The following is a 10,876-nucleotide window of genomic DNA, read 5'->3' on the forward strand; positions in this document are numbered from 1 at the left end:
ACGATAGTATTACCCCTTGTCAAGGTGCTAATAGGATAGATAAATGAGGATTATGCTTAATTTGGGGAAGGATGCATTTTGTGGAGGTAAGTGATGAATGAAATAGGGAAAATCACAATGACAAATGATGTGGCAGCTGTATGTTACAAGATTGATTTAAAGTTCTTGATTTGACATTGAAAGCGAGAAGTTTCAAGTGTAGTTTGAGGTGTAAAGTAGGTGTTGATGTTTAACATTTTATTAATAGGAAATGAAGATGAATTTTTGTTAATGAGAGACTAGGAAATGCATGAAACTCATTTATTAGAGAAGAGATCTAGATCACTAAGTGAATTAGAAAGCACACATGAAAATTTAGTCTGAAGTAGGATGTAATCACTTGCCCCTAGTGTAAAACATGACAATGGATATTGTGAGTGGAATGGATGGATAGGTGGAGGAAATAGACTCATGAATAGGTGGACGATGAATTGAAATAGTGTGAAGTCCATTTTATTACAAATGGCATCTATGAGTAGGTTTTCACCATGGTACTTGACTCAGGTGCCACCAAAAGTGGTTTTCACTAGAGGATGATTTTTTTTGTAGTTTTATATGTTTTCTATTAAGATATTCCTTAGATTAGGCATAGAAATGCTTGAGGTGTATGATGTTGATGCCTTCGTCAAAATATTCACCTTCAAGAGTAGCTAATTGAAGTAGTCTGTGATAGTGATTATGGTATGTAATTTATTCCATGGTTGGCCATCAATAGCCTATGCTTATAAGCCTTTTAGACAGGACCATTTCTCTAGTGTGTACACTGTAAATATCAACACATACTTCTACCAAGCAAAAGAACTCTATTCCAAGCTTAAGGCATTTGAGGAGGGTACTATGAAGATTCCTTCGATATAGTGTTCCACCAAGGGTCTTGAAATGAGGTGAGCAATGGATGGAGGTTCATGCCAAATACTAGATATGGTGAATGATAAATGTGATGATGGAGGGGATTGCATATATCATGATAATATGATTTGTCAAGACCACCATGTCATTTGCTCCATGATTATTAATTTTAAATACCTTTCTTTTCTATTAAAAGAAACTTGTTTTTTTTCCCCATCAACACCTTAATGAGGTTTGCAACAATAGACATGCTATTTTTCATTTCTTTTTCTTTTCTTTTTGTGTTCAATATTGCCTTAGAGAGGTTTCACAAAGGGTCTTTGGTTTTTTATTTTTTCTATTTTTTGTTCTATTTGTCTTTTTGAATTGTTTGGACTAATGAACTAAGCTTGTGTCCCAAAACAAATTGCTATATCAAGGTTTGTCTTGAAGCCTTTCTAATGGTCACTAATTGGAATGCCATCACAAAGTCCCAAGAATTCTACTAAAACTTCATCATTTTCAAACATGTCTAAAGACGTGGGCTTTTGTTGTTCCAAACAACAAGATTTGGATAGATGAGTAGGTTGGTGTATGATGCAGTACTAGGGGTAATGGTGCAAATTGTCATGTTATTGAAAAGGGTAGCAAAATCAACAAAGGAGTCTTCAAAGTCCTATTCTTTGATGTATTTAATAATGGGAAAGGATCTTGCCATTGTGTAAGAGGTGTCATCAATATCAAAGAATTATTTAGCTAATGTTGTATGTATCCTAAACCAAATTCTCTATGTTCAACTTGGATGGTAATAGGCTCTAGAATGTCTTATTCATATTTTCCAATGCCTTTGCCTTTGTAGCCTATAAGTGCTCTTGGATAGTTTTCTTTAGTAAAACACTATGCGTATTCTTTATCTTTCTATAACTAGCGAACTAATTTCACCTTTCATAATTTAATAATCTAGAATAGCATGTTGAACAAAAGTTGTATCACATTGGATGACCTTATGATCCTTATTGGTATGATGTTGAGGTTTCCCAAGAGATCATAGAGAAATAGGGAGTTAACCCATATAGGTGTTGTGTAATTCATACAATCCACATCATTATTGATGATTTTGATCTTGAACAAGGGAGTCAAATTAGTGTATTTGTTCATGCCTAAGTGGCAGGATCAATATAGGACAAGGATAGTATTGATGTGGATGGTATAACAATGTTTATACTAGGATAGTGATGAGATTTTCTATAGGGGCCTTTTAATATTCTACAATATTGAAAGGGTTTAGGATCAACAAGAATCATAATTTCTATACCATCATGAAGGAATTTGATTCATTGATGATATGTGGATGGAATGACCTATGTGGTATGAATCCATGGGTGACTAAGGATAAGGTTTTATGGAAGCTCAAGGTCAAGAACATGGAAGATGCTTTGTTGTAGGGTAGAAACCCACATGAACTAGAGGCCAAATAGTTCCTTTTGATTCTTTTTTCAAGTCATTATAAGCTTGGATCATTATTTTCTTATGAGTTTCTATGACATCCTCAAAAAATCCCAACTATTTAACAAGTTTGTAAGTGCAAATATTTAAACTAGATTTGTCATCGATGAGGAATAATTTTATCTTACTTTTATTTAGTATAGATTCTATATGGAGTGCTTTAGTATGATTGTATTAATATAAGGCTTCAAATTGATCTAGGTTGATATCATTGAGGACTTATGACTCCCTTAGGGTGTGGTCCAAAATTTTCCTATGAACAAGTATGACTTTAGAGATTCCAAGTTAGATGTTTGTGCTAATATTCCTAATATGCTCTAAGAAGTTATATTGGGTGACTTGTTGGGAGGACAAGAAGGCACCTTAGACGATCACCTAACCACAATGGTAACAACATAGTTGTTGGGAGGACAAGAAGGCACCTTAGACGATCACCTAACCACAATGGTAACAACATAGTTGTGAATTTTAATTGTGATGGTATTGACTTGTGGATGAGATTCTTCAGTATGAATAATGACCAAATCATATGAGGTGGATGTTTTATTGGGTTGACATTGTTTGTGTGATTATTTTGGAATAAGCCTTTGTTCAATATAGAGGATTGGTTTTGATCATACTTTGGAAATGGACCTTGATATACACCTAATTGCTAATTTGGCAAGGAGGGTACATGTTCTACCACTTTGATCTCAATCGATGAGATCTCGAATATAGTTTTGAGTTTCATGCATTTGACCTAGTGTAACCCTTGACATGATGATACTTATGACATTCATTTTCTCTACACCATGTGGGTTTGGGTGTATTCTCATCAAACGATTGGGTGTGTGGAAATTTTATTAAGTTGGCTTGAACATGTTTTTGAAACGCTATGATAGGTTCCCCCAAGGAAGTCTACTTAAGTTTTGAATTATCAGCTGGATTTAGTTGTCCTTGTGGTATGGAGACATAAGTTTATTGTTCGACATTTCAGAAACTGAGACTTGTTTTTTCGTGTACTCTAGGTGTAGTTTGTACAAGTTTAGAGTTAGTTATCTTGTGACTAACAACATTCTTGTTTTCAGCCCAAAATATGGTTTTTCATTGGTTTCATTATTCTTATCTTTATTTTTGTTATAGATTTTGACCAAATCTTTAGCATTGAGGGATTTCCCAATGGTCACTTCGTTGTAAAAAATGGAGACATAGTGAGCTAAAAAATAAAAATGACATTTTTGGATTAAGATTGTGATGAAAATATTGACAAGTGGTTTTCCTAGTATTAGCCAAGGAAAGCAACTAGTGGGACTCCTCCATCATTGAAGGAAGGAAGCAAAACCTCCCCATTTCATTGTTGGGTATTACAAACATCAAGCATGATTAACTTGTGTTTGACATTGTACAAGAAATGGGTTAAAAATTTCTCAACAAAGTTAGAGAAAGTTGTAAATGATCCTCGAGATAGGTGTAAAAACCACTCAAGTTCTTGTCCGAAATTTTGAGGAAAGAGTCTCATAATATATATGTAGCTTTAGGAAACTTCTTAGTATACCATGAAAAATTCATTGACATGATCTTGATGGTTCTCCTTTTCCTTTATATTTTTCAAATTTTAGCATCTCATTTTCTCTAGAGAGGTGTATCATTAATATTGATCTATTGAAGGGATAGGGACCTATTTTTTTTAGTTTTGGTGTAAGGTCCCCTTTAGAACATCCTTCATTTCTTGCCACAAATGGGTGAAGGAATTTAGGGGATTTGAGTTTGGAGAATAAGATGGATTATTATATGGAGTTCATTGATGGGTTGATTGATATGTGTTTACTAACATAGTATATTATTGCTACAATGGTGGTTATTGATAGGGGGATTGAAAAGTGTTTGAAGAACTTCCTACAAGTTGCAGTTTGAGAGTGACATGGATTGTTATATGAATTTTTTTGATGGGTTGATTGATATGTGTTTATTGGTAGAGTGTGTTATTTCTATGATGGTGGTTGTTGATAGGGGGATTGGAAAGTGTTTGTTGGTGGGGTGTATTGTTGATGAGATGGTTGTTGTTGATAAGTGAATTGAAATGTATTAATAGATGGGATATATTGTTGATGATGTGGTTGTCATTGATAAGTGGAATGAAACATATTAATAGGTGGGATGTGTTATTTTTGAGACGATGGTTATTGATAGGCAGATTGGAATGCAATTTTAGGAGAAATATATTGTTGTGATGGTGGTTGAGATGCTAATAGTTGTTGATATGTTGAGTGATGAGATGTATATGTGGTTAGTTAGGAAAGTGTTGGTTATGATATGGATAGACGGGGTAATGATTGGGTTAATTGTGACATGGATGAAAATGTTGTTTGTGGTGGATTAGATATAGGAGTGTTTTGGTTGGTTAAATTGGATTGAAGTTTAAGGTGAATGGAGTTAGATGAAGGTTGATTATTATGTGAAATATTATTCTATGGGGTAGATGGAAAATGATAATTATTTTCTTAGTATGAGTGCCATTGGATTTTGGGTGTGTCCATAGTTGGAGGATTAGAGGATGCAGTGTGAGGAAAGGTGGAAAACACCCTATTTGTTGGTGTAGTCATTGGATGAGTTTTGAGTTGTGTGTTTTGGGGTGGATTAATTGGTGTGGGTTCTTGTTGGATAGGATTATTAAGCTTGGACCTGTTAAAGTGAGGGGGAATCTTGATTCCTTCAATTAATTGCCCCAAGAAATGATCTCTATGAAGGTTGATGAGATGGTCTAGTTAAGCTTGTGTAATATCTCTGTTGATAAATCCTATGAACTTGGGACAATACTCAAGTTGGCTCTCTGATGCAAGAGCATCCCCGGTTCATAGTAATCTTGCATCAACCAAAAATATTTCCTTTCTGTTTGCAGTTTCAACATTTCTTTCTGTGTGTCCAAGATTTGGTTCACCGAAACTTGTGGAGTTGGATTTTACTTGAAGACTCGATCATCTTCCTTATTCCTAAACCATGGAGCATTTGGATCATTTTCCGACAAGTTATCGCTATCGGTTTCCGAGACAATTTACTGTTACCGGTTGCCTGGACCTATTTGCATTGATGATCTATCAGATCCCCTTCTGTAGCTTGCAAAGCCCCGAGCGTTGATTCCGATGTTCCTTGGCGTGTGGTTGACCTTTTCTCGTGATCTACTCTTCATCCTTTAGATTTTCTGGAGGAATTTCTTTGGCGGAGGCCGACCTTGTTGGTTTTACACGTTAGGTCTTGTTCTTCGGGTTTTGATCCTTTTTGGGCCGACCAGATCCTCTTGGATCATATAAATCATTGTAATAGAGCATTAGAATGTAACCAAGAAGTTAGACTGAGCATAGAAGATATATCTTAAGATTTGAGGTCCCGGTTGTGACGTGTTCTATATTTTGAGCATGTTTTAGGTTACAAGTTGGTTGTAATCAGTTTTCATGATATAATTCAATTTGTTCTACATTGCCTCCATCATGTCCTTGTGTTTATGTTGTGCTTAGTCTTGCTGACCGGTCTGGACTGATCTCTTTGAGGTCCCTCCTAGCCGGTGACTACTTCAAGCGGTATCAAAGCAAGTTTTCGTTCTGAAGATTGCGTTGTCCTGAGAATTTTGTTGTAGGGTGGCAGACTGTGGATCTGACATGCAGCTGCAGAGGACTGGCATGAAGATGGCACGAAGAGGAACTAGGAATGGTGGAGTGCATGGGAATGCAGACCCTGCTGTGATGGAAATGTTGTGAGGAATAGCAACATGGTTAGAAGCCGTGGAGATAGCCTAGAGAAGAGGTTGACACATTGAAGATGTAAGTGAAGATGAAGGAAAAGAAGCCCCGACAGAACAAATAAACCCACCGGCGGTTGATCCATATGAGGAAAGGTTTTTGAGGGTTTTGAGTAGGGCGAATACTAAACCTCATTTTACCCCACCAGAATATGATGGAAAGTTGGATTCAGATGAATTGATGGATTGGATCTCGGAGATGGAGAAATATTTTGATTTTGAAAACACTGCAGAAGAAAGGAAGGTGAAATATGCTTGTACCCGGTTGAAAGGTCATGCATCTCTTTGGTGGGAGCATTTGCAAGTTGATAGATAGAGAACATGTAAAGAGAAGATCAAGACATGGGATCAGATGGTTGCTAAGTTGAAATCAAAATTTATGTCAGCTGATTATCAAGTGAATCTATTCCAGAAGTTGCAGAATTTGAGACAGAAGGAATCTAGTGTGAAGGAATACACCGAAGCATTTTACAAGTTGAATATCAGATCTAGACATGTTGATGATGAAGTTGAACAAGTTGCAAGATATTTGAATGGATTGCGGGTGTATATACAAGATGAACTCAGTTTGATAAAATTATAGAGTGTTGAAGAGGCTTACTAGTATGCCCTGAAGGTAGAAGAAAAACTAAACAAAAGACATGAGTAGAGGCAGAGAGGCAGAGGTGGAAGGTTTTCCGGAGGAATATTTCAAGGAGGAAGACGATATACCGAAGGTAGAGGAACCTGTACGAATTAGAACAAGGGCAAGGAAGTGAACAAAGAAGGTAATTCATATCGGAAAGATGATAGAAATTTATACTGGAGGAGAGAACCAGATGGCTACCAGAATGAGAATTTTGGAAGACAAGACATGAGAATGTTTAGAGAAACTTGCTATAAGTGTTGAGGAGAAGGACATCATGATTTCAAGTGTAAGAAGAAAAATAATAGCAGAAGAGAAACAATGATGGAAGAAAACCCCACTGGATCAGATAATAAACCAGAAAATGGAGAACTGTTGATGATGAGGAGAGCTTTGTGTCATACCGAGAGAGATGAAGAGCCCTTGCAAAGGAAGAATTTGTTCAAGACCAGATGTAAGGTATCTGGTAAGTGCTATAAAGTTGTTATTGATAGTGGTACTTCAGATAATCTTGTTTCAGAGGAGATGGAGAATAAATTGAATTTGGAAAGATTGAAACACCCTAAGCCTTATCAAATATCATGAATTTAGGATGAGCATAAGTTGTTAGTAAGTGAGAAATGTTTGATGAAATTGAAATTGAGAATTATCATGATGAAGTCTTGTGTGATATTATGCCTATGGATATTTGTCATCTTTTGTTCGGTAGACCTTGACAGTTTGATAGATAGACAATATATGATGGGAGGAAGAATACATACACTATTGTGGCCAATGGGATGAAGCAAACCTTGTTGCCCTTGGAGGAACCTTTGAAGAGTGAAGTCTATATGAATGCTAGAATCTGTTTGGCGGATGGAAGGAAATTCCTGGATGGATTGAGACATGAGAATGTGTGTTTTGCTTTAGTTCCTAAGAAGATTTAGAATCTAGAGCATGAAGAGGAACAAATAGAAAATATAAGAGATTTGTTGACAAAATATGTAGACATCATTTCAGATAATGTGCCCGATGGATTGCCACCTGTGAGAAGTATCAGTCATTGCATAGACCTGGTTCCCAGAGCTAGTTTTCCTAACAAAGCTACACACCAGATGACACCGACAGAGAATGAAGAACTAAATAGACAAGTGCATGAGTTGTTGAAGAGAGGTTTGATCAGAGAAAGTCTCAGCCCTTGTGCAGTACCAACAATATTAGCACCAAAGAAGAATGGAGAGTGGAGAATGTGCAACGATTCCAGAGCAATAAACAAGATCACAATGAAATACCAGTTTCCTTTGCCTAGGATGGATAACATAATGGACTGTTTGAGTGGAGCCAAATACTTTACAAAGATATATTTGAAGAGTGGAAATCATTAGATCAGGATCAAAGAAGGAGATAAGTGGAAGACAACATTCAAGACAAATGAAGGACTGTATGAATGGTTGGTGATGCCTTTTGGGTTAACTAATGCATTGAGTACTTTCATGAGGCTGATGTTTGGGGTATTGAAGAAATTATCGGGTAAGTTTGTTATTGTATATTTGGATGACATTTTGATTTTTAGTAAGACAAAAGAGGAGCATTTGTTGCATTTGAGACAAGTTTTGCAGAGGTTGAGAGAAGAAAAGTTGCTTATAAATATTAAGAAGTGTACTTTCATGAAAGATGAATTAATCTTTTTGGGATTTGTTATTTCTGTGGATGGTTTGAAGATGGACCCTGAGAAAGAAAAGCAATTGTTGAGTGGCCTACACTATAAAGCATTGGAGAGGTAAGATCATTTCATGGATTGGCTAGTTTCTACAGGAAGTTCGTTAGAAATTTCAGTTTAGTTTATAACCCTATGACTGAGACCATGAGGGAAGATCGGAAGGAATTCAAGTGGACCACCAGAGCAAACAAAAGTTTTGAGCTGTTGAAACAGAAAGTGACTGAGCAACCTATGTTAGCTTTACCATATTTCAATAAAGTATTTCAAGTGGATTGTGATGCAAGTGGAACAGTAATAGGAGCAGTCTTGAGTTAGGAAGGGAGAGCAATAACTTATTTCAGTGAGAAATTGAACGATGCGCAGAGGAGATATTTAGTGTATGATCAAGAGTTTTATCCCATAGTTCAAGCCTTGAAGAAGTGGAGATATTAGCTGTTGCCTAAGGAGTTTGTGTTGTATACAGATCATCAAGCTTTGCAGTATTTGAATAGTCAGAGTAAGTTGAATCAGAGACATATGAGATGGGTAGATTTTTTGTAGTTATACCTTTGCGTTGAAGCATAGAAGTGGGAAATCTAACAAATTTGTCGATGCATTGAGAAGGAGAAGGAATTTGCTAACAGAGATGAGAGTGACAATATTAGGATTTGAAGAATTGAAGACCTTGTATGATGATGACCCAGATTTTGGAGAACCTTGGAGAGCATGTAGAGAATTGGTTACGTTAGATAGAAGCAAGTGGTTGGATTACTTCATTCAGGATGGGATGTTATTTAGAGGAGTTCAATTGTGCATACCTAAGAGTTCTATGAGGGAGAATCTGATAAAGGAGAAACACATTGGAGGGTTAGCCGAACATTTTGGTATTGAAAAAACAATAGCATTGGTGAGTGAGCATTACTTTTGGCCCCAGATTCATAAGGATGTTAGGAAATATGTGCAAAGTTGTAGAGTTTGTCAAGTTACAAAGGGTAGTAGTCAGAATTTGGGATTGTATAAACCTTTGACAGTACCAGTAAGACCTTTCAATCCTTAGGATATAAGAATGGATTTCATATTTGGATTGCCTAAAACATCGAGAGGAAATGATTCTATATTTGTGGTAGTGGATAGATTCTCGAAGATGACACATTTCATACCTTGTAAGAAGACATTAGATGCATTACATGTAGCAGACCTATTTTTCAAGAAAATAGTGAGATTGCATGGATTACCTAAGAGCATAATTTCAGATAGAGATACTAAGTTTGTTGGCTATTTTTGGAGAACACTTTGGAAGAAGATGAAGATAGATTTGAAGTTCAGTTCTACTTTTCATCCACAGACTGATGGACAGATAGAAGTAGTTAACCAGAGCTTGGAAAATTTGTTGAGATGTTTAGTTGGAGATAAAACTGGAAGTTGGGATTTGATTCTTGCACAAGTAGAGTTTGCCTACAATAATTCAGTAAACAAGAGTACCAGAAGAACACCTTTTGAGATTGTTACTGAAGCACATCCTAGAGGTATATTAGAATTAAGAGATATTAGCAGTGAAGACCAAAGAAGTTCAGAAGCAGAAGAATTTGTAGATCGCATGAAGGACTTACATATTCAAGTTAAGAAACATTTGGAGAACACAAATAACAAGTATAAGGAGAAGGCATATGAGAACAAGAGACATAAGGAATTTGAAGTTGGCGATGAAGTGATGGTGTATCTGATAAAAGAGAGATTCCCAGTTGGAACTTATAACAAATTGCAGATAAGAAAGTTTGGACCTTGCAGGATTTTGAGAAAGTTCAGTTCTGGGAATGCATATGAAGTGGAGTTACTAGATAGACTAAGTATTTCACCTATGTTTAACATTGCAAATCTTCATCAGTATCATGAACCAGAATTCAGTGAGGACAATATTGCAGACTTGGAGAAACAGTTGCCCCAGAAGGAACCGGATTAGATTGAAGACATTTTGGACAGTAGGATTGGGCGTAGTACCCAGAGCAGTCAATATAAGGAGTATCTTGTGAAGTGGAAGGATGGACCAGTTGAAGATTCATATTAGATTTCTCAGGCAGAGGTAGATCGCCTTGGTTTTCCTTTGACCCCAACAAAGTGAGAGACTCACTTTTTTTTTCAACAATCCCATATGTCTGATGCAGGATCATCCCCGGTTCATAGCAATCTTGCATCAACCAAAAATATTTCCTTTCTGTTTTACTTTCTGTTTGCAATTTCAACATTTCTTTCTGTGTGTCTCGGATTTGGCTCATCGAAACCTGTGGAGTTGGATTTACTTGAAGACATGATCATCTTCCTTATTCCCAAACCGTGGAGCATTTGGATCATTTTTTGGCAAGTTATTGCTATCAGTTTCTAAGACAGTTTATTGTTACCAGTTGCCTGGACCTATTTGCATTGGTGATCT

Source organism: Cryptomeria japonica, chromosome 3, assembly GCF_030272615.1.
Source record: "Cryptomeria japonica chromosome 3, Sugi_1.0, whole genome shotgun sequence".
Classification (NCBI taxonomy): Eukaryota; Viridiplantae; Streptophyta; class Pinopsida; order Cupressales; family Cupressaceae; genus Cryptomeria; species Cryptomeria japonica.